The 26,836-nt window shown below is 41.2% G+C and overlaps 1 pseudogene; it reads right to left on the reverse strand.

Moving 5' to 3' along the window:
* Positions 1 to 526: 526 nt before the first annotated feature.
* LOC105745024 (olfactory receptor 1C1-like) lies at positions 527 to 26,836 on the reverse strand (annotated as a pseudogene).

Consider the following 26,836-nt stretch of genomic DNA (forward strand, 5'->3'; position numbering starts at 1 on the left):
AAGAACAGCAAACAAATCCCAAAACAAGCAGAAGGAAAGAAATAATAAAACTTAGAGCAGAAATAAATGAAACGGAGACTAAAAATCAACAGAGTATCAACAGACCCCAAAATTTATTCCTTGACAAGTTTAACAAATCAGCAAATGCTTACCTTGTCTAACAAAGAGAAAAGAGAAGATAAAATCAGAAATGAGAAGGGGAAATTACCACTGACCTCACAGGGATAAAAGAGCTCATAAGAAGATGCCATCTGGACAATTACGGGACATTGTAGATCCCCCCAGGGCCCACTGGATGGAACGTGGGAGAGTGTGGGCTATGAAGTGGACCATTGACCATGAGGTGCAGCGATGCCCAGAGATGTACTTACCAGGTGCAATGGATGTGTCATGATGATGGGAGAGAGTGTTGCTGTGGGGGGAGTGGTGGTGGTGGGGGCGGTGGGGTTGAATGGGACCTCATATTTTTTGAATGTAATATTTTTAAAAAATGAATAATAAAAATAAAAAAAAAAAGAGGATGCCATCAACAATTGCACACCAGCAAGCTAGACCAGACTGAGGACAGGCTGGCAGGGCCTGCGGCGGGCGGGGCGTGCACGTCGTCCGGGAGGCCAGCAAGGTCCACCGCCAGGGCCGCCGGGCCGCCTCGCCTCGCGGGCAGCGAGGAACCGCCGCGGGCACAGAGGCGCTGCTGGCTCCCGGGCGCCGAGCCCAGAGCCGCGGCTCCGCCCGTCCTGCCAGCGTCCAGTCCTGACTGATGATCTGCGATCATGAGATGGAGTAACTAAAGAGGAGCAACCTAAAAGTGATATCAGAAAAAAGTCTTACCAGTAATTCTTGGATTGTGGGACTCTTCGCTCGGCTGGAGAAGGTCGGTACTGAGTCTACAGAATCAGATACTGTCAGACATGGCACATCAAAAATCCTTCATCTGACTCAAAGTCAAGAAAAAACGAGGGAAATGACAGCCAAAGGTTCTACACGGAGGGACGTTCTGCTGTCCCCATTAGGGAACGAGAACGACCTTCAAAGTGCACTTACTATCTTAAGCATTCTTGCTGAGCTGGTGTCAGCTGGTGGTGGTCCAAGATCAAGTTCCTTAGTTGCCAAAGGTGGTTCACAAATATTGTTACAGTTACTTATGAATGCAAGCAAATAATGTCCCCCAAATGAGGAGTTAATGGAGCAGATTCATTCTATTCTTGCAAAGATTGGACCAAAAGACAAAAGTTGGAGTCAAACCTAGAATGAATGGAGTTTTAAACATAACCCTGAATTTGTTCAAACAGAATGTGCAGAATCTTCCCTTAGTTCTGCCTTGTCTTCAGCTTTTACATGTATGTTCAGCCAACTGTAGTATTTTGGAGCAACTTTTAGTTAACTCAGTGTTGTAAAATTACACAAAAAAAAGATTGATGAAATAGACACATTCCTGGAAACACATGAAAAACCCTGACCCTAGAAGAATAGAAGACTTTAACAAACCAATCTCAAGTGAAGAAATTGAAACAGTTATCACAATCATCCCCCAAATGAAAAACCAGATGTCTTCACAAATGAATTCTACCAATCATAAAAAGAATGTCTCATCTCAATCTTGCCCAAAGTTGTCTTATGTCCTTATCTGCAGAATCTGTGAATATGTTATCTTACAGGAGAAAAGTAACTTTGAGTATCCAAGAATAAGGACCTTGGTATAAAAGTATTATATCAGATTATTAAGATGAGCACAGTCTAATAACCTAAGTCTTTCAAAGCAGGGGACCTTTTCCAACTAGTCAGAGGCATGGTAGCATCTGGAGGACGTAACAGGGCATTGCTCAATATGAAGGAGAAAGTGGACCATTATCCAATGAATGCAGGGGACCTCTAGAAGCTGGAAAAAGCAGCAGAACATTCTCCACTGGAGCCTTCAGAAATGTGAAACCCACATCACACTTCTAATGTACAGAACTGTTATAAACGTGCATTGTAATTTGTAGTAATTTTGTTACAACAGCAATAGAGAACTAATAAATTACTTAAAATCTAATGTCTCAATATCGTTGTATAACATTTATGCTGCAGTGAATTTAGGATAGGGCAGAAAAGGGAGAAATATTGCATGTATTTATGCACCAGACACTAGGCACTCTCTAAGCCCCTATTAGCTATAGAGTGATAAAATTGTGACAAAACCAAATAAGCAAGTGCCATAAATATCAGGATGAATGAATAATCTACCACAGTATGGAAAAATATGGGCAAATCTTATGAACATAATATTGAGCAAAAGATGTGGGGCATAAAAAAGTTTACCTTGTATATCCTTTATGTAAGTTTAAGGGCTCAAAGATGCCAGAAGACAGGACATTCATCTTGGGGTTTACAATTGAAAGGAGACATGAAAGGAGTTTTGGGGTGCTCTTAAGATTTATTCCTTTATCTGGATGCTGGTAGTATGGATGAATCCATTGTGTGAAAATGTATAGTCTCCAAAGAGAGAAAAGTCAAGTCATGGGGAAAGGATGGAACCCATTGAGCTCCAGTAATAAGAAAACAGGCTGCTCTTTGGAGCAACCTGGCAATGGATGGAGGGTGTTTCCTCATATGTCTCGGCAAGGAGTCCTTGTGAACCCTGGCAAAGGTCACTATGATTAGGAAACCACAAGAACTGGCTCAGATAACAAACATTTTAGTGATACCTAGGGAGAAGTGAATACTAGTTTAAATGTAGAACCCAAATACTAACTGCAAATCCATTTCCACCTTACTAACATACAAATTGTTGTAGTATTGAAGTTCATATTTCCTTTGATTTAAGGAAACATATGAGGTTCCAGGTTAAATCACTGGCCCTGGTACCTGAAAGAAAGAAAGAAGGAAGGAAGGAAGGGAGGAAGGGAGAAAAGGAGGAAGGGAGGAACAGAGGAAGGGAAGAAAGAAGGAAGGGAGGGAGGGAAGGAGGAAGGAAGGAAGGAAGGGAAAGAGGGAGGGAAGAAGAGAGAAAGGGAGGGAGAGAGGGAGGAAGGGAGAGAGGGAGGAAGGAAGGGAGAGAGAGAGGGAGGAAGGAAGGAAAGAGAAACAGTGTGATATGGAGTTTATTATGTAAAGGACTATAACAAGAACCAGACCTGCTTCACCCATGTGGATGTTACTTGGGTTAATAAATTGCTAATATAGTTATACACATACATTTTTTCTTGATAATATACATTCTTGTTTCAACAATAACACACCTAACACCTGGTAGTTTCCAGTTTCTCATGTGATAATAATTTATATTCTCTATGCCTGTTTTCTGAGTAAGAATTAGAGGGACAAAATTATGAGCGTATGTATTGGGTCATGAGTATGTTGCTCAGTGTTGCTAGGGCAAGACCATACTGCTACACTTCCTGCGATCTGAAGTATGTCTCTATTTCTATGTATAGTGTCCTTCCTATAACCTTATCTGTTAATTTTAGAAGAAAAACTAACTCATTTTAGTAAGAAGAGTTTGGAATCTTTATCTTTATTTACCAAATAAGAGAAACAAAAACAAACCAATATTGTTTGGGAAGGGAAATTTGTAAAACACAGATATGTGACATTTCAAGACATTTTCTTGGTAGTGATAAAACAGGATTTAATTTTCAAAGGTAAGTAAAAGGGAGGTAGAATGGGTTTTGATAAATTATATGTCATATGAGAATTCAAGAAAGTCTACTGCATAATGACAAATTCTAAGTTCTCGAGGTAATTGGGTATAAATGGACAAAGAATGTTATCCATCATAAAGGGGATGGAAGGGAAAATGACGTAAGTGTGATTTAGATCATGTGCAAATATACTGTTCAATAATTTCACGTGAAGCCAAAGTAAATTAAAGAAAACAATGGTGAAGTAAGATTTTGCTCCAAATAATGAGTCAGCTATTTTATTAAATAAAATTTGACATTTCCCTTTTACATATCGCATTTATTACATGCACAATATAGTGTTACATCATCTCCATACATCACGAAAAATTCTACTTACCCTAAACAGAGTTGCTGTAATCATTAAGTAATTACATCCCTTCTTCCCCTCCCTAGCCCTTGGAAACTTCTAATCTACTTTTTATCTCTGTAAATTTTCTTTATTCTAGATAATTCATTTAAGTGAAACTATGAAATATTTGTCCTTGTGTGCCTTGCTAGCTTCTAATCTACTTTCTATCTCTGTAAATTTCCTTATTCTGGATAATTCATATAAGTGAAGCTATGAAACATTTGTCCTTGTGTGCCTTGCTAATGTGCGTGAGCATAATGTTTTCAAGGCTCACACAAATAGTAGTATTATCAGAACTCACTTCATTCTTTATCACAGCTGAATAATATTGCACTGTATTTGCATACTATAGTTTGTTTTTCAATAATTCATCTGGGATGAACACCAGTTGTCACATTTCGGCTATTGGGAATGACGCTAATATAAACTTTGACATATGCGTATCTGAGTGATTCCATGTTTCAAATGTCTTTTGGTGTACACGTGGAAGTTTGATGGCAGTGTTATATGTAATTCTATGCTTAACTTTTTGAGGAACACCAAAAGGCTTTCCACGGCAGCAGCACTATTTTATATTTTCATAAACAGTACAGAAGGGTTTCAATTATACAACCTCTTCTCTAGAATAATTGAATTATTTCCTCCCAAAAGGTATATTGAAGACCTTCTCCCCAGTACCTCAGGATGTTAGTTGTCCTGGCTGAGTCCAGTGAACTGGAGAGTAGGCATTGCCACTCTGTTGAGAATCAGGGCATGACTGAAACATCAAAAGCCCAAAGTTTTAAGTCTCTTGAACATATACTTGTCAACTCTAGCACTACTATAGATTCAAATAGAAGGGGCAGAAGAGCCATGTGTAGGGAAACCACAACTGAGTCCAACTCTGTCACACTGGGGAGCATAAATTTCAAAGTAGGGGCCACTGCCAAGGCACCAAACTCCTGAGCTATCTGCCCTGCCTATAGTGTCTGGATGTCTCCAGAGCCCCCCAGCCCCACTATTTAAGGCAATATTTACTTTGGCATTCAATAACATCCTGCTGAGACATGCATAAGCTTAACCTCTGGAATGATCTCCCAACTCACTTTGAAGTCTCTTAGCCATATAAACTCATTTGTCTTTACCCTTTCCCCCTTTTGGTTAAGCTCTTTTTCCAGTTATATAGCTACTTTTTTAAGTTTACTATTTGTATATCTCCTTTAAAATATGTATGTTCAAATTCTTTGCCTTTTTATTAAATGTGTCTATTTACTTAATTGTGTGAGTTTTGTATATATAAATATACTTGATATAAAGTCCTTATCAATTATTTTCTCTCACTATGGGGTTATTGTTTCACCTTCTTGATAATATCTCTTGGTGCATAGTTGTTGTTTCTTTAAATTATAACATAATCCAATTAATCTTTTTTAAATTGCTTGTGCTTTTGGTTTCATATCCAATAAACCATCGCCACAGCCATGGTTGTGTAAATTTGCTCCTGGATTTTTTTTTCCTTCGATTAATGTTATGATTTTATCTCTAATAAATTGTCTTTGACACATTTTGGGTTAATTTTTGTATGTGATATAAGGTAATGGTTCAGTTTCATTAATTGCATGTGCAACTATAACATATGCCCCAAATTTTTTATTAGAGAAATTTGTGGGTTCACAGAACAATCATGCGTAAAATACAGGATTCTTATATAACACCTTATCATTAATACCTTGCTTTGGTTTGGTTCATTTCTTAGAAATGATGAAAGCACAATTTTACAATTGCACTATTAGCTATAGTCCATGATGTAACTTAGAATTCACTGTTTAGCAACCGAAAGTCATTTTTGAAGAGACTATTCTTTTTTTTTTAAGATTTATTTTATTTATTTATTTCTCTTCCCTTCCCCGCCCCCCACCCCGGCTGTCTGTTCTCTGTGTCTATTAGCTGCATCTTCTTTGTCCGATTCTGTTGTTGTCAGTGGCACAGGAATCTGTTTCTTTTTGTTGCATCATCTTGTAGTGTCTGCTCTCCGTGTGTGTGGCACCATTCCTGGGCAGGCTGCACTTTCTTTCGCTCTGGGCGGCTCTCTTTATGGGGTGTACTCCTTGCTCATGGGGCTCCCCTACGCAGGGACACCCTCGCGTGGCACGGCACTCCTTGCACGCATCAGCACTGTGCATGGGCCAGCTCCACACGGGTCAAGGAGGCCCGGGGTTTGAAACGTGGACCTCCCATATGATAGACGGACGCCCTAACCACTGGGCCAAGTCCACGGCCTAAAGAGACTATTCTTGATTCTTTGGATGAAGTAGACTCCCATGTAAAAAATAAATAAGACATAGGTACATGGGTATATTTCTGGACTCTCAATTATAATCAATTTACCTACATGCCTATCCTTATCTCAGTAAAACATTGTTTTGTCTACTATAGCTTTGTAATGTTTTGTAACTGAGCTGTGTGCATCTTTGAAATTTATTCTTTTTTTCCAATATATATATTTTTTGCTATTCAAGGCCCCTTACGATTACATTTCAATTTGTAGGTAGGCCTCTCATTTTAGCAAAAGGCCCCTGGAGTATTCATAGTGATTATACTGAATCTATAGATTACTTTGGGAAGTACTGATATCTTCACAATATTAAGTCTTCCAGTCAATGAGCATGGGGCATCTTTCAGTATTTTTATGCCTTTAATTTCATTCATTATTGTTTTGTAGTTTTCATTTTACCATTTTTTTCCTCTTTGAGTAAATTACTTGTAATTATTTTACCTTTTTGGATACTGTTGTGAAATGAATTTTTAAAAAATTTCCATCTCAGAATGGTTATTGCTAATGTACATTTTTAAAAACCTAATTTTGGGGGTTTGTTCTTGTACCCAGCAACTTTACCAAATTTATTTACTAGTTCCAGTAGCTTTATGACAGTTCTTTAGTGTTTTTAATAAATTATGTAATGTCATCTGTGAATAGAGATATTTATTTTAATTATTCTTTTCTAAATTTAATGTTATTTACTTCTTTGTGTATGTGTGTCTAAATACTCTAGCTAGAGTATTCAATACAACGTTGGACAGGATGAGTGAAAATGGCCATGCTTGTTTTGTAGCTGATCTTAAGAAGAAATATTTCAGTCTTTTGCCATTAAATATGATGTCAGCTGTGGATTTTTCATAAATTCCCTTTATCACATTGAGGATGATTTTTCAATTCCTAGTTTACTGAGTGTTTTTGTCATGAAAAAGTATGGAAATTTGCTAAATGTCTTTTCTGTGATCTTATGCTTCTTTTCCATGATGTTATTACATAGTGTACTATGTTAATTTATTTGTTATGGTTAACCACCCTTTCATAGCTGGAATAAATACCATTTGGTCTTGGTGAATATTCCTTTTAATGTGCTATTGTATTAATACTTGGTATGCTAGAAGTTAGTTGAGGATTTTTCAACTACCTTCCTAAGGATAATGAAGTCTGTGATTTTCTTTACTTGTGGTCTTTCTATACGATGTTAATAAAATTGAAATTATGGCCTCATGGCCTCCTGGAATGAGTTAGGAAGTGTTCTTTCTTCTTCAGCTTCTTAGGTCACTTGATAAGGATTTCTTTTAATTATTTTAAATGTTTGGTAGAAGTCACCATGGAGCCATCTTGTCCTGTACTTTTTTCCTTTTCTTTCTTTCATTTGTATTGTGGGGTTGGGGAGGATTTAATTACTAATTCAAACTCTTGAGTTTTTATTGGTCTAATGAGATATTCTTTTTTCTTGAATCAGTTTAGATAAGTTACATGTTTCTAGAATTTTAAAAATTTTATCTATATAATGTAATTTGCTGGTATATTCTCCTGTAATTATTCATTTTATTTTTGTGAGGTCAGTAGTAAGTTGTTTACCTTGTTCATGGTTTTAATTATTTTCATCTTGCTTTTCTTCATTGTTAATAAACATTCAGTCTGCTCAAAGTTTTGCCAGCTTTTTTGATCTTATCAAAGCACTAGCTTTTGGTTTTGTTGATTTTCTCAATTGTTTTTCTATCTGTTCCATTTATCACCCTCTAAACTTGACTATTTCCTTCCATCTGAAATTTTATGATTTAGTTTGCTGTACTTCTTCTAGTTCTTCAAGGTGTGACATTAGATTATGATTTGAGATCTTTCTCTTTTAACTGTAGAAATTCTCCATTGTAAATTACTAAGCAATGCTTTCACTAAATCACATACATTTTCACATGTTTTGTTTGTCATTTCACTATAAACATTTTCTAATTTGCCTTTTGGTTCTTCTTTAACACATTGACTGTGATTAATTTTATCATGTTTGTGAATTTTCCAGTGTTCTTTTTGTTATTGATTTCCAGCTTCATTTCACTGGGGTCAGTGAAAATATTTCGTGTGATTTCAAACTTTAAAGATTTATTGAGATTCAGGGCCCAATTGATGTATGGAAAGTCCAAAGATTTAAATATCTTGGACATACATCTATCAACTTTAGTACTAACTGTAAGCTCAAATAGAAAGGGCAGAAGAGCCATGTGTAGGGAAACCACAACTGAGTCCAACTCTGTCACACTGGGGAGCATAAATTCCCAAGTAGGGCCCATTGGCAGGACACCAAACTGCTGAGCTATCTGCCCAGACTATAGTGTCTGGATGTTTTCAGAGCCCTCAGAAGCCCCACAATTTGAAGCAATATTTACTTTGGCCTTCAATGAGATCCTGCTGAGATCTGCAAAAGCATAGACCCTGGAATGATCTGATTCACTTTCAAGTTTCTTAGTTATATAAACTCATTTGTCTTTACCCTTCCCCCCTTTTGGTCAAGGTCTTCTTCCAGTTGCATTGCAAGTTGGTGCTTGGTAGTAATCACTCACTTCCTGGGAGGTTCAACCCTGGGATTCATGCCTCACACTGGGGGAAAGGTAATGCATTTATATGCTGAGTTGGCTAGAGAGAGATCATACTTAAGCAACAAGGAGGCTCTCAGGAGGTAACTCTTACACACCCTATAATACTAGGCTAAGTTTCAATTTCAAAAGCAAATGTTCATAAGTACAGTCATCAATAACACCTACTCCCCAGTTCGTTGGACTCAGCCAAGACAACTAACAAGGAAATGGTGATAGACAATGATCATCCCAAGGAACAGAGAGAGTCTGCAACTTCAAGCAAAATAGTCCCATCCATCTGCCCCATGGGATCTAACACTCCTCTCAATTAGAGATGAAGTGGGCATCATCCCAGAATCCTCAGGATTGGAGAATGAATAATGGGCTAAAGTAGACTTACTGTTATTCTACTATAGACTTATTGTGATGCTAGCAAAGAAAGACCTTTTAGCATTGATGTGAAGGCAGTGGCCCCCTGAGATTTTGAGGGGAGTTAGAAGGAAAATAGGTGTAATAAGGTGGCATTTTGGGGACTTGAAAAATGTCCTGAATGACACTCCAATGACAGATATAGGTTATTATATATCTTGTCATAACTTACAAAATTGTACAGGAGAGAGTGTAAACTACAATGTAAACTAAATGCTCCAAAACGTGTTTATCAATTTTAACAAATGTACCACACTAATGAAGACTATTGTTCATATGGGAAAATGTTGCATGGGTAGGGTGCAGGGAATATGGGAATCCCCTATATTTAAATAACATTTATGTAATCTAAGTATCTTTAAAAAAATAAAAAAGTATATTTTAAAAAAGGATAGATTATAATGTACACACAATGAAAAATAATATTGAGACTTATTTTGTATCCTAACATAATGTTTGTAATGGTGAATGATGCACGTGCACTTGAGAAGAGTCCATCCTGCTTTAAATATATCACTCTACCATCTTTCTGCTGCCTTCTAAGATCTTTGGTTTCTGATGAGATCCTGGAATTTCACCTAATTATTTTAAGTTCCCTTGTCTCCATTGATCATTTCTCTCCTGCTGCCTTTAGGATACTGTATTTGTCTTTGGGTTTTGACAAATTGATATGTTTATCATTCTTGGAAATCATGGAGCATCTTGGATGTGTATATTCATATCTTCCATCATATTTGGAAAGGTTTTGGCTATTTTTTATTCAAATATTTTTTGTACCCTTTATCATTCATTCTCTTCTTCTGGGACCCCTAGGAAAACTGTTGGTAAACTTAATGGTACCCAACAATTTTGTCAGGTGCTATCCATATTTCTTCATTCTTTCACATTCTGCTCCTCAGAGAGGCTGATTTCAATCATCTTAACTTCAAATGAACTAGCATTTTCTTTTGCCAGCTCAAATATGCTGCTGAAGCCCTTTATTAATATGTATATCAGTAATTTATTTTTTGACTACAGAATTTCTACTTGTTTTTTCTTTGTTATTCTTTATTGTAATTCTCATTTTGTTGATATATTGTTTTTCAATTTCCTTGTGCTATTTTTCCAAGGTTTTCTTAAACTATTAATTCTATTTAAGAGGGTTGGTCTAACATCTTTATTTGATAGTTCAGAAATTGGCACTTCTCAGAGATAATTTCTGTCCTTTTCCTGTGATGAGACCATTCTTCCATGTTTCTTGTAAATTTCATAATACTTAGTTAAAAATGGAATATTCTGTGTGCCTGAAATTTGAACTAGGCCTAGAGCTGTAGGGTGCCTAAGAGTTACCTCCTGAGAGCCTCCATGTTGCTCAAAACTGGCCATTCTCTAAGCCAAATTCCCCCCAGCATGGGACATGACTGTCCGGGATGAGACTCACTGCTGCCAAGGGATTACTACCAATCACTAACTGGTGATTGCAACTAGAAAAAGACCTTGAATAAAAGGGGGAGATGGTAAAGACATGTAAGTTTATATGGCCGGAAGCCTTCAAAAATGAGTGAGGAGGTCATTGGAGATGAGTCACACTTACACACACCTCAGCAGGATCCTGGAGACACCCAAATTAGATACAATTCCAGGTACTGGTGCTCCTGAGGGCTATGGAGACACACAGGTTCTATGGTGTGGCATTTGGTCCTGAAGGTCAGTGCCATATCAATGGGCCCTACTTTGGAATTTGTGTTCCTGAGTGTGATGGAATTGGACTCAGATGTGACCTTTTTACAAACACCTCTCCTGTCACTTTTACTGAACCTGTGGTTGGTGTTGGGGTTGGTGTATACCCAGGAGACTTGAATTTCTGGACTGGACATGTGCCAGCTGAGCCCTGAGCCTCAGCAGACTTGCTACTCCTACTCTCCAGTTTGTTAGACTTACAAAGGCCAGCTAACAGGGAGGTGAAGATGGTTAACCACCACACCAAGGAACTGAGGGTTCCTACAACTCCAAACAGGAGAATGGCATCCATCAACCATGCGGGATCTAAGTCCCTCTCAATATAGAGATGGAGGAGATATCACTATGCCGGGGTCCACAGGATGAAGGAATAAAATATGGATTACAGTGAACTTACTGGTATTTTATAGAATTATTGTGATTAGTAATGGAAAAAAGTGTAGCATTGATCTGGAGAAAATGTCCATGGTAGTTGCTGAGGGCAGGGAGAGGGAAGAAGAGATGAGATGTGGTGGAATTTTTGGGACTTAGTGTTGTCCTAAATGATATTGCAGGGACAGATGCTGGACATTATATATCCTGATGTAACCCACTGAACGGCCTGGGGGAGAGTGTAAACTACAATGTAAACTATAATCCATGTGGTGCAGCAGTGTTCCAAAATGCATTCACCAAATACAATGAATGTGCCACAATGATGAAAGAGGCTGTTGATGTGGTTGGAGTGGGGTGAGGTGTGCAGTATGTGGGAACCTCTTATATTTTTTAATGTAACTTTTTTTGTGATCTATGTATCTTTAAAAAAAGACAATTCTGTCAAAATTTTTTAATTAAAAAAAGGAACATTCTGGGTAATATTGTCATAAAACTCCAAATCTGGTTTTCCCATAGACCTTAATACATAATCATTTTCATATTGGTTGGAGCCATTTATTATGACTTTTCCTAACTTCAGAGTATAAGTTCCTTATTTTACTTGGCCATTGAAATTTATTTTCCATTATTTTAGTGGTCAGTGAGTTAGCTGACATAAATTTCATCAATTAAAAGTGTGTGTCATTTGCTGCAGATAAAATAATAAAATCTGATTGTTACCATGTACATAGTGTACATTTGGCTCATATTTTCCATGCTGCCTCAGTATCAACACAGTACATCTTTTGCATAGATGCAAGAATATTATATTATTACTACTAACCACAGTCCATAGGTCACTCCAGCTGCATTTTTCCCATGCTTCTCCATATTCCCAGCACCCTGCAGCAGTGATATACATTTGTTCTAGCAAACAAAGGACACTCTTGCATCTGTATCATCAACCATAATTCTCATCTACCTCCTGGTCCACTGTGCTATCCAGTTCCTAGATTATTCTCTAGCATTCTGTCAATTGGCATTTACATAACTAGACTACCATTTTCAGTCATATCCCCATTTATAAACTAGCTGCTACTCAGTGAGGTTACCATCCACTCTATACATTTCCACACTTTACAGTAAATCTAATTAAAACTTCTACATACACTAAACATCAGTAGTCCACTCAGTCCTTCTCTTCTCTCCCTTAAGAATCCACCACCTACCACGAGGTCTTGAAGATATTTTCCTACAATTTCTTCTAGAAGTTTAATGGTTCTTGCTTTTATTTATTTATTTTTTAAATCCATTTTGAGTTAATTTTTGGATAAGGTGTGAGATAGGGGTCCTCTTTCCTTCTTTCACTATGGATGTCCAATTCTTTCAGCACCTTTTGTTGCCAGAGTTGTGTGAGTTTAACAGGCTAGTCACAAATCATACCTGTAAGGGTCTGTTTCTGAACTATAAATTTGGTTCCACTGGTCTATTGTGTCTGTCTTTAGGCCAGTACCATGCTGTTTTTACCACTATAGGTAGGTATTATGATATGAAGTCTGGAGATGAGGGTTCACTTTTCCTTTTTATGATGTTTCTGGCTATTCAGGACTCCTTATGCTTTCAAATAAATTTAATGATTGTGCTTTCAATTTTTTCTTTAACACTGGTGGAAATTTTATCAGGATTGCATTAAATCTGTATATCAATTTGAGTAGAATTGACATCTTGATGATATTCAGTCTTCCAATCCATGAGCATGGAATGTTCTTCCAGTTATTTAGAGCTTTTGATTTGTTTTAACAGTGAGTTGCAGTTTTCTGAATACAAGTGCTTTACATCATTGGTTAAGTTTATTTTTCACTATTTGAGTTTTATCTGTCATATTTTATTTTTATCACTCTTTTGACACTTTTAGTTACTTTTATTGATATTATCTTCATTTTTAGAGCCTCCTCCAGGCCCCTCTCTCCTATCTTTTCTTTTCAGGCTCTAGCATACCCTTTAGTGTTTCCTGAAAATCTGGCCTCTTGTTTAGAAATTCCCTCAGTTTCTGTTTATCTGGGAATATTCTAATCTCACCCTCAATTTTGAAAGATATTCTTGCTGGATATAATATTCTTGGCTGGAAAATTTTCTCTTGTAGTATTTTAAACATATTAGACCACTGCCTTCTTGCCTCCATGGTTTCTGGTGCTAAATCAACCCTTAATCTAATTGGATATCCCTTATGCATTGCTTTTCTCTTGCTGCTCTCAGAATTTTCTCTTTATGTTTGGCCTTTGACATTTTGATGAGTCCGTGTTTTGGAGTTGGTCTATTTTGATTTTTTTCAGATGGGAGTACATTGTGCTTCTTGGACAGGGATATCTATGTCCTTCAATAGGGTTGGGAAATTTTCTACCACTATTTCTTCAAATATTCCCTCTGTCCCTTTTCCTTCTCTTCTCCTAGGACACCCATGACATGTATGTTTGCATGTCTTTTGCTGTCATTTAGTTCCCTAAGACCTTATTCACGTTTTTCCATTCTTTTCTTCATCTGTTCTTTTGTATGCTCACTTTCAGAGGCCATTTCTTCAAGCTCACCTATCCTTTCTTCTGTCTCCTTATATCTGCTATTATGATTCCAATGCTTTTTTTAAAATATTTCATTCATAACACTTTTCATTCCCATAAATTCTGGGATTTTTCTATGTATGCTTTCAAATTCTTCTTTGTGCTCATCCAGTGTCTTCTTAATATCCTTAATCTCATTAGCCATCTCATTGAATTTATTAAGGAGATTTGTTTGGAAATCTGTAATTAGTTGTCTCAACTCCTTTATGTCATCTGGAGACTTTTCTTCTTCCTTTAACTGGGCCATAGCCTCCTGTTTCTTGGTGTGGATTGTAATTTTTTGTTAGTGTCTTGTCATCTGCCTTAGTAGAGTATTTTTTCTGGGTGCAGTTTTTCTCTTTAGTTTAGGGCTTCCTATCCTTTCTCCCTTGCTTGATGTGCAGTAGGAGCCAAGAATATAGTTGGTGCTGTATGCTCTAGAGGCTCAAGCTGCCCTCATTGTGTAAGGACCAATGAAGCTTCTTCCAACTTTCTCCTCTGCCAGGGATAGGGATAGAGGCACAGCTATGTGGAATAATCCATGTGCAGGCCTAGACGGTAGTTGCACAGAGAGACTGATGAAGCTTCACATTCCTTTCTCTCCTGTCTGGGGTGTGGGGATGGAGCTGCAGGTGTGGACAGCAATCTATGCAGTGCAGGTCCTAAGATGACTGCAGTTGCCCTGGTAGACTTCTGATTTTCAGTCTATGCCAGCCAATGTTCCCTGCAGTTACCTGTATAGGCTGGTGCAGGGCTCCTCATCCTCCTTTCTGCCAGAGGTGGGGCTGAAGCCTAGGCAGGCTGCAGGCTGATCTGCATGAGAGAAACTGGTTCCTGCCCACACTGAGAGTTTCAGTCAGCCCAGCTTCCCCTCAGGCTGGGGACGAAGTCAGAATGGCGGCCACTCGCCTCTTTCTGACTTGGGCTGGTTCACACCCCAGCTGTTCCCAGGGTTATTCCTTAGCCAGCTGAGTCTACCAATCAGTAGCTGAAATTGGCAGCCAACCATCTCCTCCTCCCCCGCCTTGGTAAATGGAGCTTCTAATTACAGTCACAGAACAGCTCCTGGGGTGGCTCATGCTGCCACAGTAGGATAGTCACCTGATTCCGTGGCTTGGCCGGTAATTTCCCAGAGAGGCTGGCACAGGTCCCCACAGCTTCCTCCCTGCCATAGGAGGCACTGGGGCCTAGGCTAGACCTGCAATATGATCCGGATGGGAAGAAGCTGGTTCCCACCAGCACTGGGATTATCAGTCTGCCCCACTTCCCCTCATGCCAGGTGCAGAGTTAAAATGGCAGCTCCCAGCCTCTTTCTGACCTGGACAGGCTCAAAATTTATCTTTTCTTAGAATTATACTGTAGCCCACAGAATTTACTCATCAGTAGCTGAAATTGGTGCTCACCCTTCTCTTCCTCTCTCTTTTTGGGAAGTGGAGCTTTCAGTTCCAGCCATGGAACAGCTTCCAAGGTGGCTTGTGCCTCCAGGCGAGGATGGGCACTGGCCTCCTTGGTGTGGAGCCTCTACTTATGAGTCCTCTCTGCAGATGGGCAGTCTCCTCCTTCCACTCCCCCAAGGACATTGCAGGATGCTCTTCTGGTCTCCTGGAGCCCCCACACAGGTGCTTCCGCTAGCTCCAGAGAGCTCTGGTATTTACTAACTGCCCTGTTGCAGGAGCTGAATCTAGGAGCACCTTAATCTGCAGCCATCTTGCTGGTTGTCTTATGTTTCATTTGTTTTGGTTTGGTTATTAACAAACCAATTTTCTTGCTGAAAATGTAATATCTTGCAGCCATTGCAACATAGAAAATAGGTCATACTCAAGGACAAAAAAATTTTTTTTCTACCACTACTGCCCTGGCAACCTGAATTCAACAGGATTATCTACTCTCAAACCTTTCCTTTCATCCAGCCACACATGCTGTGAAATCACCTATAACATCTACCCTTCTGCATTTGTCCACTTCTTTGAATGGCTAGAAGGAAAGAAATTACAAGGCAGGCTGTGTCTAAACTTTCATACTCTGGTATCAGAGGGAGGAGAAATGATCATATCAAAATACAATTTTCTGCTTATTCCAATGAGTTCTCCTACTGGCAGTTTAGAGGGGAAAGATAACTGAAGGTCTTTATCTATGAAGTGTGTGCAGGAGGATATACTGGGCTTCCTTAGGTAGCTTATGGTGGAATTAACATACACATGGAAATGGCTTGCTAAAACATGTTAAGGCCATCTATATTATTATTGTAGTATAAAATGGAGGTATTTATTGACTGAAATATTGTCCTTTTTGTAAAGTAATGGCCCTCATGTATAATTTGGAGAACCTCTCTTTAAAATCTGAGTTTTATTTGGACAGAAAACATAATTTGACTGATGTGAAAGAAACACACCCTTCCATCTCTGAAAAATGTACTGACATCTCTTCTTCAATTATTGAATCTCTTTAGAATGTGCTTAATCTTGAGGATCTGCTTCCCTCTGCCCTGTGGATATATCTAGGAAAGAGATTCTGAGGGATGTGTGCTACTCTGCTACAAACCATAAAATAGCAAGTTTGAGAGGCACTTGAGTCATAGCATGGAATCCTAGACTATGTTTCAAGTGAGAAGTGGTTATAATAAATATTTTTTAACTTGGGTAAATTTTTTAGAATAGGAGATTAAGTAGTAAAAATGAGACAACTTCCTTATTCCATTAATATGTGGAGGCATTACTTGAATCCATTTATATTTAATTCAAAATTTAAACATGTTAATACTAAGTTACCTTAATTTATCTAATCTATAATGTTTGGGAAATTTTCTTTACAGAGAATCACATTTCATCTCTAAGGTCCGTTGTATGGAATTAGAGATTCTTTCTTTTTATAAGCTGGGCTTTTGGTATGCTCCGACTTAAGATGGTCTTTATTTACCTGAAAGAACGTAAATACATTTACTCAAATGAATTAATGTGTAAATCCATAAAACATGTGTAACATTTTCAAACATAAAGGAGACATTTACCAAAAGGATCAATTTATCTTATTGTCTCTGGGATTCATTTTCTTTTATGACCAAACTAGTATTGTTAATTCATTCATTGAGGACCTTATTGCTGACAAAAGATGTGCACTTACAAAGAATTTTCATGAGCTCTCTCTTCATATCTTTATTCCTTAGACTGTAGATGAAAGGTTTCAGCTTTGGAGCCACTACATTATACATGACAGATGACAGTGTGTCCCTCACAGGATAATAAGATGAAAAAGGGGTGAAGTAGACAGAAATGGCTGTGCCATGGTGCAACATCACCACTGACAGGTTACTGCCACAGGTGGAAAAGGCTCTGTGTTTCCCCTGAATAGAAGTGACCTTGAGAATGGTGAGGAAGATAAACACATAAGATATGAGGATGTAGATAAAAGGTGTGAGAGCCAAGGGAGCTCCTACCATATAACCATCATGTCAAAGAACTTATCAGAGCAGGAGGGCTGCAGGAATGGGTTGAGATCACAGAATAAATGATGGATCACATTGGAAGCACAGAAGGAGAGATGTGCCATTAGGAGAGTGTGTAGAAGGGTATGGAGGTAGGTCACGACCCAGAGCCCGGCCACCAACTGGACATAAAGGAGAGTATTCATTATACTGGTATTAAGGTAAAGGGTGGCAGATTGCCACATACCGATCAGATGCCATCACACAGAGAAGCAAGCTCTCCATATTCACAAAGGAAATGAAGAAGAAAAGCTGTGTGAGGCAGCCTGAAAATGAAATAGTCTTGGTACCTGTCAACATGTTCACTACCATTTGTGGGATTGTTGTGGAAGTATAAAAGATGTCCACAAAGGCCAAGTTGCAATGAAGAAATACATAGGGGAATGGAGCTGAGAGTCACAGCTGATGGCCAAGACAGCGAGCATGTTCCCTGATACGGTGACCAAGTGCATAGAGAAGAAGAGCAGGGTCAGGAGTCTTTGCTCCTCTTCTGTTCGAGATTTGGGCCTGAAAGGTATCAGGAATGAAAGAAAGAGAGAAAGAGAGAGTGAAACAAAGAGAAAAAGAAAGAGAGAGCTGGGATCAGGGGGTCTGCGAGTAGAGACCCCTCAGACAACTTTATTTTCTACAAGTGGCAGTATATATACTCAAGCTATCATGAGCACAAGCAGTGTAGCCACACATTAACAATACTTGTAAATTAAAGAACTTAGAGTACAAAGATTTAGTATTCCTTTCAAACTGCAAAGAGTGTGTGCTCATATTTCTCCCTGCCCCAGATAGCTTTGTCCTGTTGACCGGAAAGGCTTAACTGCTGCATTCCTAAGTTAAAAGCATAGCCATGGATACAGCATGTCTCTCTTTGCAAGACCACTATGCCTCAGTTTCCAACATTTCCCCCTTTTTTAGTTGAGGTGACCATGCCTGTCTTAGGTTGCCCTCCTCTCAAGAATCTTACCCATCAATGACTACCAGGCAAGCTCTTCAACTTGGGGAAATTATTGAAGTGCGTTTGCTAGCACCAGATTATTCACATGTCTCATGGCTGTTATGCTTTGCAATTTTCTTTGAAAGAACTGTCTGGCACAGGTGAAAATCATGAGCAACAGAACAAATAGGATTAGCCCTATTCCTAAAGCTGACAGGAAATTGCTGTGATTTCCACCAATTAACTGGGTTAAATTTTTTAATATGTGAAATCATATCTGAGAAAAATCCTTATCATTTGCTACATGAATTTGATTATGAGATATTTGTAACATTTTTCATTGTAATTCAATTATTTCCAGAGAGATATTTACTTTTATGGCCTAGCAAATGATTCTTAATTTTTTCCCCATTCTGTATTGGATGAATTATAGGCAAGAAAAGTAATACAAAAGTTGCTTTCATTCCAATCACATTCCCATCCTCTTAACAAGTTTAAACTATACAATTGATCTCCAATATGTGAAACAGCAGATTCTAAATCATTAACCCAATTATTTAACTGCTCATCAATGTGCTCTTGGCTATGCCACAAATCACTAGCATTTTTATACCAATCATATATATATTGTTGTGTTTGTACTTTCATGTAAAGCTACCATAGCAGTAACAGCAGCTGTAATGATTCCAATCAGTCCCAAAATGCTTATAATAAGCAGTTCAATAAAGCATCTAGTCCGTTTCAAGAATTCTTGTACCATATGTAGCAATAACTGACTTTCAGGGGATGACTGCCAAATCTGCATCATACTCACAGGTATCCAGATGCCTGTCCTTCTTCTGGCCATTGCTATTGTTTTTCCATCCTGCAAAACACTTTGATAGACTTGTATACAAGGCACCATTTTCATAAAACAATGAGTCATTCTTAACAGTTATCTTACCAGTTATGAAAACAAATGGATCTCTAACACAGGCTTTAAGATGATATGTATGATTAAGGGTCAAATACTGTCTTGTCTTATTTATATTTCCCAACCATTCATAAGTAGGGGCAATTCCAAGAAATATTTTCTGCAAATTCTTTTGTAGGTTGTGACTATGAGTGGCATTAGCCCAAGGGGCTGGTATCCATTTTCCTTTGTAATGTTATGTTAACAGTTTCTGCCACAATAGCGTAAGGAGAGGGCACACAGGGCCAAAGTCCATAGGCAGACACAAGCTGCAAGTTCACAGTTCCAGGATTTGTAAAGTTAATGTGATGCATGGCAGCAATTGCCACAGGTCTCAGTGAAGTTTTTTTTTTTAAGATTTATTTATTTATTTTTCTCCCCTCCCCCCTCCCACCCCTTGCCCCTGTTGTCTGTTCTCTGTGTCTATTTGCTGCGTATTCTTTGTCCGCTTCTGTTGTTGTGAGTGGCACGGGAATCTGTGTTTCTTTTTGTTGTGTCATCTTGTTGTGTCAGCGCTCCGTGTGTGTGACACTATTCCTGGGCAGGCTGCACTTTCACACTGGGCGGCTCTCCTTATGGGGCGCACTCCATGAGCATGGGGCTCCCCTATGCGAGGACACCCCTGCATGGCTTGGCACTCCTTGCACGCATCAGCACTGCACCTGGGCCAGCTCCACACAGGTCAAGGAGGCCCGGGGTTTGAACCATGGACCTCCCATGTGGTAGACGGATGCCCTAACCACTGGGCCAAGTCTGCCACCACAGTGAATTATTGTAACCTCCAGCCATATTTCCACTTTTCCCCCTTTCTGTTTTTGTAAAGTAATGACTACAGGTCAGGTAGTTTTTTGTTGTATTACTCCCCAGAGGGTTTGAACTGTGGATCTGAGGGCTCATTCCTCTCAAGAGCAGAAGGGATCTATCTGATGTAACAGTCATTGGAGTAAGCATGAAGGAAGTTATGGGGGATGTCTATGAGCTGTTGGTGAGTAACAGGCAGCTGGAACTGCTGGGCTAGGCACCACAAGGTTTGGTACTCACGATGTTTGCCTTTTCAGTGGAGCCACTTTGCCTTTTCTCAGGTTTCAGTGGTAGGGCCCTGGATCTTCACAAAGGCATCTGCATCAACAGTCCTAAAAGGGGTGTTAGAGGAGTGGCAGGGACATGAAAGACAGTCACCTGTTACTACTAGCAGGTATCACAGATGTTTTTTCATAGATCTGAGGGTGATTTACAACAGTCCATCATTTCTATCTTGCTTTTAGTATTTGCAATCCACCCCTGGATAGGGATGGCAGTCTTCAGAGTGACCAGACATTATTGGATTAAATCTTTCACTTTTAGCAGGACCTCCTATGCTGCACACAATTGCTTTTTTATATTGAACTTTTGGCCTCCTTCCAGAATTGTGATTAAAACCCAAGGGGTACTTGTTTAGAATTTTGCCTTTTCCACAAACTCTACCCAAAGCCAATATTGGTGTTCGCCACATCCAATTCATAGGCTAAGTTAATGTCACAATTTACCTTCCTTTTATTATTATTATTTAAGGCAGCTTGCTGGAGGTTTTCCTACTTCCATGAAGGACTTTTCCCAATTAATACAAAGAATGGTTTTAATATTTCAGCTAAATGAGGGATAAAAGACTTTTAGTATTTTAACAATATTACAAATTCTATTAACATGAGAAAACATTGTACTTTATCAATTACAGCAGAAAGTAGTTTTACCTTACCCAACCAAACAACATTTAAGAATTTGATAGAGCAGCAGGAACTTTGCAGCCCATCCCAATTGTTTGCCTAGTTCAGGTACTTAAGATATGGTACTGTTGTCTCTGATATTTCTTTTAATTCTGAAAAAAGGATTACTGGTTAATGTAATGTCATCAGTAGGGTTTCAGTCACAGATTTTTTTCTACGCAGCCAGATTATTATCACCATGCCAGGAGAGAAGGTTGGGCTATGCACATAGCCCCAAAAAGCACTGCAAAAGTCCATTGTTGGGTTTTCCACAGATAGGGGAATGCAGGCTGGCTTGACCTGTCTAAGAAGACACTAAAGAAAGTCTTAGCAAGTTTTTTTTAAAAAGTGATAACACAGCTGGACATTAACTTCTTGCAACAAACTGGCAGTATTTGGGATTGCTGCATACTACAGCGTTGTTACTTTAATCTATGATAAGAGGTTGTTTCTGTAATGCGGTCACCCCTCGGGCTGAAGTGTGGTTTGCTGGCCTGGCAGGGGAGCGGCCGCGGTAGGCCTAATTCCGCTGCCCCCATAATAGGGTGGCTGGTCGGACTCACCGCCACCCCCGAAGGAAGCTCGGCATGGGCGCAGAGTGCCCTCGGGTCTCCCCTTCTCGGCAGCCATGCTTCCGCGGCTGCCCCTCCTCCCAGATGGCGCCACCCGATGCCTGTGGGGTGGCACCCTTCTTCTTCCTTCTCCCTGCGCAGGCGCAGGGCAGAAAATTCCAGTCTGCCCTTTTCCCCTCCCCCGACAGCAGCAACAGCCAGGTGTGGGCGGAAAAATCCAGCCTGCCCTTTTCCCCTCCCCCAACAGCAGCAACAGCCAGGTGTGGGCGGAAAAATCCAGCCCGCCCTTTTCCCTTCCCCCGACAGCAGCAACAGCCAGGCGTGGGCGGGAAACTCAAGTCTGCCCTCCACCCCAGCAACAGCAGCCACCATTCCCTAAACCCTGCCCCTTCCCCCAGCAACAGCGACAGCCAATCCCTAACCACCACCCCTCCCCCGTCCAGTACCGCCCACTGACCTTTTGCCGGCAACCAATCAGAACAGGGCGTGGCTTCGACCAATCAGCCTTCCCCAGCCCCTATAAAACTGTTGCCTCTCCCTCAGTAAGGTGGACTTGCGTGTTTACCTTGTCTCCGCGGTAGTTCTTCTGCCGTGCGCCCTCCAGTCCTGAGAGCCCCCGACAAGGGCCTGGCCTCCCTTGTCCCCAGTTCGTCGCCTGCTTCTCCGGGCGACCCCTTCGTCGCCGGCTTCTCCGGGCGACCCCTTCGTCGCCGGCTTCGCCGGGCGACCCCGTCAGCCGAACCGCGCAACCCCTTGTGAGACCGATCCCTCGTCTGCTCCCGGACCGACCCCTCGTCCCAAGTGGGACTGACCCCTCATCCCAAGCGGGACCGACCCCTCGTCCAGAGCTGGACCGACCCCTCGTCCGCAGCCAGACCCCACCTCTACCGACTGAGCAAGCCGCCGCAGCTGGCGCCCAACGTGGGGCAAAGCAACCCCACCACAGCACAACGTGGGGCAAGGCAACCCCACCACAGCCTCACTCCATAACCTGGTGGCCCCCCCCCTTCTCACCTTGGGACTTCTCTCGTGCAACATTGCTGCTACCTGAGCCTTGGCTACCTCATATGATCCACGGCGGTCTGGGAGAATCGCTGGATGGCTTTCTCCTTCCATGTCGGGGGCTTATACCGACCCGCTATGATTAAGAGGAGCCTTGGATTTCTCGGGAGCACGCGCTTGCACGTCTGAAGTAACCCTACCATAGCCCTACGCTCTCCTCTCTTCTCACCCCTATCTTTTCGCTCTGCATTGCTGCTCCTGAACCTTGGCGACCTCATACGATCCATGGCGGTCTGGGAGAATCGCTGGATGGCTTTCTCCTTCCATGTCGGGGGCTTATACCGACCCGCTATGATTAAGAGGCGCCAATAAAACTCTCAGGAGCGCGTGCCTGAGCACCTCCAACCCTGCCTTCACCTCTGCCTCCTCCCCTCTGCCTTGCTCCACTGCTCGTCGTCCCGCCCTCCCCTCGTCGGGGCCTTCTCTTGGCCCGCGACCACCGTCGGAGCCCCACCGGCTCCGACCCCTCGTCTCACCACGCACCTCGGCTCCCATCGCCGCGCTCTCAAGGATGCCGCTCAGCCAATCTGGGTCCCCGGGAGATACGTCAAACCCGCCACCTCAGCAGCAGATGTCCCGCAGGGCACGGCGCCAGATGCGAGTGATCCAGCACCAACTGAGCCAGCTCACCCTCCACCCCGAGAGGCAACCATCCAACCCTGAAGTCCGTTCACTGCTCGCACTCTACCGTCAGTGCAGACGCCGCAACCCTCGCCATGCTGCCGAGCCAATTAACATAGTCTCTCTCCTTCTCCTTATGCTCTCCCTCGCCACCTCTGGCCAAGCTAACCCCTCTCACCAGCCCCGCTAAACGGCCCGCAACCCGCTTTCCCCGGCCCGCAGCTTGCGGAGCTTCCTCCTGTCTCGACCTCACTCCTCTTCTCAGCCATCCAAAGCGTCCTTTCTCGTCCCCCGCCCCCCTCCTTTTTTCGCTTGAACCCCTACTGCGTTGCAGATTGGGCCGCCCCATGTCGGCCCGCCCCATTAACATCGGCCTCTCTCGCGCCCGTGAAGACTTTGGCCTTCTTATTGTCCTCGCCTACGTCTCCACCACTCCCGACGCTGCCGCCACCACCGTTGCTGGTGCCCTGACGCGACTTGTCCTCACCGCTGCGATCCTCCAGACCATCACACAGTCTGCCTCTACCGCTCTTCGCCGCCAAGAAGAGATCAACTACCTGTAACGCGCTGTCATCCTGGACTTTTAACAAGCAGATGGACCTTATAGCCACCGAGATCAACAAGAATTGGACATTGGCCACCCTTGCTTGCAACAGCAAGATACTGCCCCCCAAATTGTACATTTGTATCCCCGTCATACTCACCTCCCTCTTCAGCCCCGCTTCCCTCATTGCTTACTGCCTCTTGGGCCTCAGCTACTTGTTGCTGCTGCCATCCTGGCCCTTATTTGAAAAGAAGGGGGAAATGCGGTCACCCCTCGGGCTGAAGTGTGGTTTGCTGGCCTGGCAGGGGAGCGGCCGCGGTAGGCCTAATTCCGCTGCCCCCATAATAGGGTGGCTGGTCGGACTCACCGCCACCCCCGAAGGAAGCTCGGCATGGGCGCAGAGTGCCCTCGGGTCTCCCCTTCTCGGCAGCCATGCTTCCGCGGCCGCCCCTCCTCCCAGATGGCGCCACCCGATGCCTGTGGGGCGGCACCCTTCTTCTTCCTTCTCCCTGCGCAGGCGCAGGGCAGAAAATTCCAGTCTGCCCTTTTCCCCTCCCCCGACAGCAGCAACAGCCAGGTGTGGGCGGAAAAATCCAGCCTGCCCTTTTCCCCTCCCCCAACAGCAGCAACAGCCAGGTGTGGGCGGAAAAATCCAGCCCGCCCTTTTCCCTTCCCCCGACAGCAGCAACAGCCAGGCGTGGGCGGGAAACTCAAGTCTGCCCTCCACCCCAGCAACAGCAGCCACCATTCCCTAAACCCTGCCCCTTCCCCCAGCAACAGCGACAGCCAATCCCTAACCACCACCCCTCCCCCGTCCAGTACCGCCCACTGACCTTTTGCCGGCAACCAATCAGAACAGGGCGTGGCTTCGACCAATCAGCCTTCCCCAGCCCCTATAAAACTGTTGCCTCTCCCTCAGTAAGGTGGACTTGCGTGTTTACCTTGTCTCCGCGGTAGTTCTTCTGCCGTGCGCCCTCCAGTCCTGAGAGCCCCCGACAAGGGCCTGGCCTCCCTTGTCCCCAGTTCGTCGCCTGCTTCTCCGGGCGACCCCTTCGTCGCCGGCTTCTCCGGGCGACCCCTTCGTCGCCGGCTTCGCCGGGCGACCCCGTCAGCCGAACCGCGCAACCCCTTGTGAGACCGATCCCTCGTCTGCTCCCGGACCGACCCCTCGTCCCAAGTGGGACTGACCCCTCATCCCAAGCGGGACCGACCCCTCGTCCAGAGCTGGACCGACCCCTCGTCCGCAGCCAGACCCCACCTCTACCGACTGAGCAAGCCGCCGCACTGTAACACATACCCTTTTATAATAATTAAAACCATAATTAACCACATTATACTTCTGTTTACTATTATGCTGAAATATGGGTAAATTTATACACTCTTAAGCATTCATATGAACCTTTTACTCATACAATTTTAATTAACAGAGGGTTAAAGAAAAACATCTGTTAATTTTATAACACTTTTAAACACCTTCCATTTGACTTATAGCATATTAAATGGACTCAATTATTACTTTAATTTTTCTTTCAAGGTAAAAGAACAAATCTCTTGTAATTAGTTTGGAATAAAAGGCTACTTTTCAGGATTTGATTTTGAGAAAGCAGGTTTGAATGTTATGTTCCTTTAAAAGAGATAAGACCTTTCCTTCTTGGAACACCAAGGAAATAATGAGGTTAAAGCACAAGAAGTTACTTTGATAAAATAACTTTCTTTGTATACTGATTATTCAGGATAAAAACTTTTCATAAACTTTTATTAAAACAGACTAATGATTTGAGGGACTTTGAGAAAGAACAAAATTTTAACTTAGCATCAGTATACCACTTGATACTAAACCTTTTAAAACTTTATAGACAGACCCATCAAATTTTATTTAATTTTAACCATAAAAATTCTTTTTTCACAAACCTTTTACACTTTCTGTATTTATTCAGGTTTAGTCCCACATTTTACCTTTTATTAGTAACCAATTATTTTATTTTAGGACAAAATTATTTTCTGTTTTCTTAATAATAAAAACACATTCTATACATCCTACATACATAAGTTACCAGGCAAACTTCTTACAACATATAATACCATCAACACTAAACAAGCTTGTTAAAATAATGAACTTTTCTTCACTTTAAATACTTAGTAGTATGCAATACCAGAAACAGTCTCCTAAAAGCAAGTTGGCAGGGGAGGCTGGCCACTGACAAGTTTTCCTGCTATAAAATTACCTTATTATTATTATTATTATTATTATTAATTCAGGTTTGCTTAATAATGACTTTTTGGAATTAGCCATTTAAACACTTTAATTTAAACAATGCTTCTTTAAACTTCTTATAATTATTTATAACCATATAGACTATAATTATATTACTTTAAGACAAATTTTATTTTCACAGAACACATTCTCTTACTTAAAGTTACCACAATATCTTCTACAATTTGCCACATGCATTTAAGTCCCATGAGTTTATGAAAATTAGTCATCCTATTTCAGGACAAAACACAACTTTTTGAAAAAATGTAAATTTCAGTCAGCATTCCCGCAAACTTTTAACTTTCTTTAATATTCATTTAAGTTTTACATCCTTCATTTTATCCTTTAAGGAAAAATATTCATTTCAATCTAGGCAAGAACTATTTTTTATGAAAAGACTTATAGTAATTTTGTTAATCAAGACTTACAATTTTTGTCATTGTAGAGACTTTATTAACATTTAAACTTATGTATTAATATAAGCACTTATTTAATATTTGGACATTTGAATAGAACTCTTTAAAAAATTTTTTATTTACTAATTTATATCACCATCCAGAGGTATCAAAATATACACTGACATTGAACAAACAAACACAATACAATTACAACACACCAACAGAAACATACAGTTTACAATTGACTCATACATAATTCTTACTTTCTTACTTTTTTGGTGTAGCTGTTTTCAAGTTCTCCAT

Source organism: Dasypus novemcinctus, assembly GCF_030445035.2.
Source record: "Dasypus novemcinctus isolate mDasNov1 chromosome 8 unlocalized genomic scaffold, mDasNov1.1.hap2 SUPER_8_unloc_2, whole genome shotgun sequence".
Taxonomy (NCBI): domain Eukaryota; kingdom Metazoa; phylum Chordata; class Mammalia; order Cingulata; family Dasypodidae; genus Dasypus; species Dasypus novemcinctus.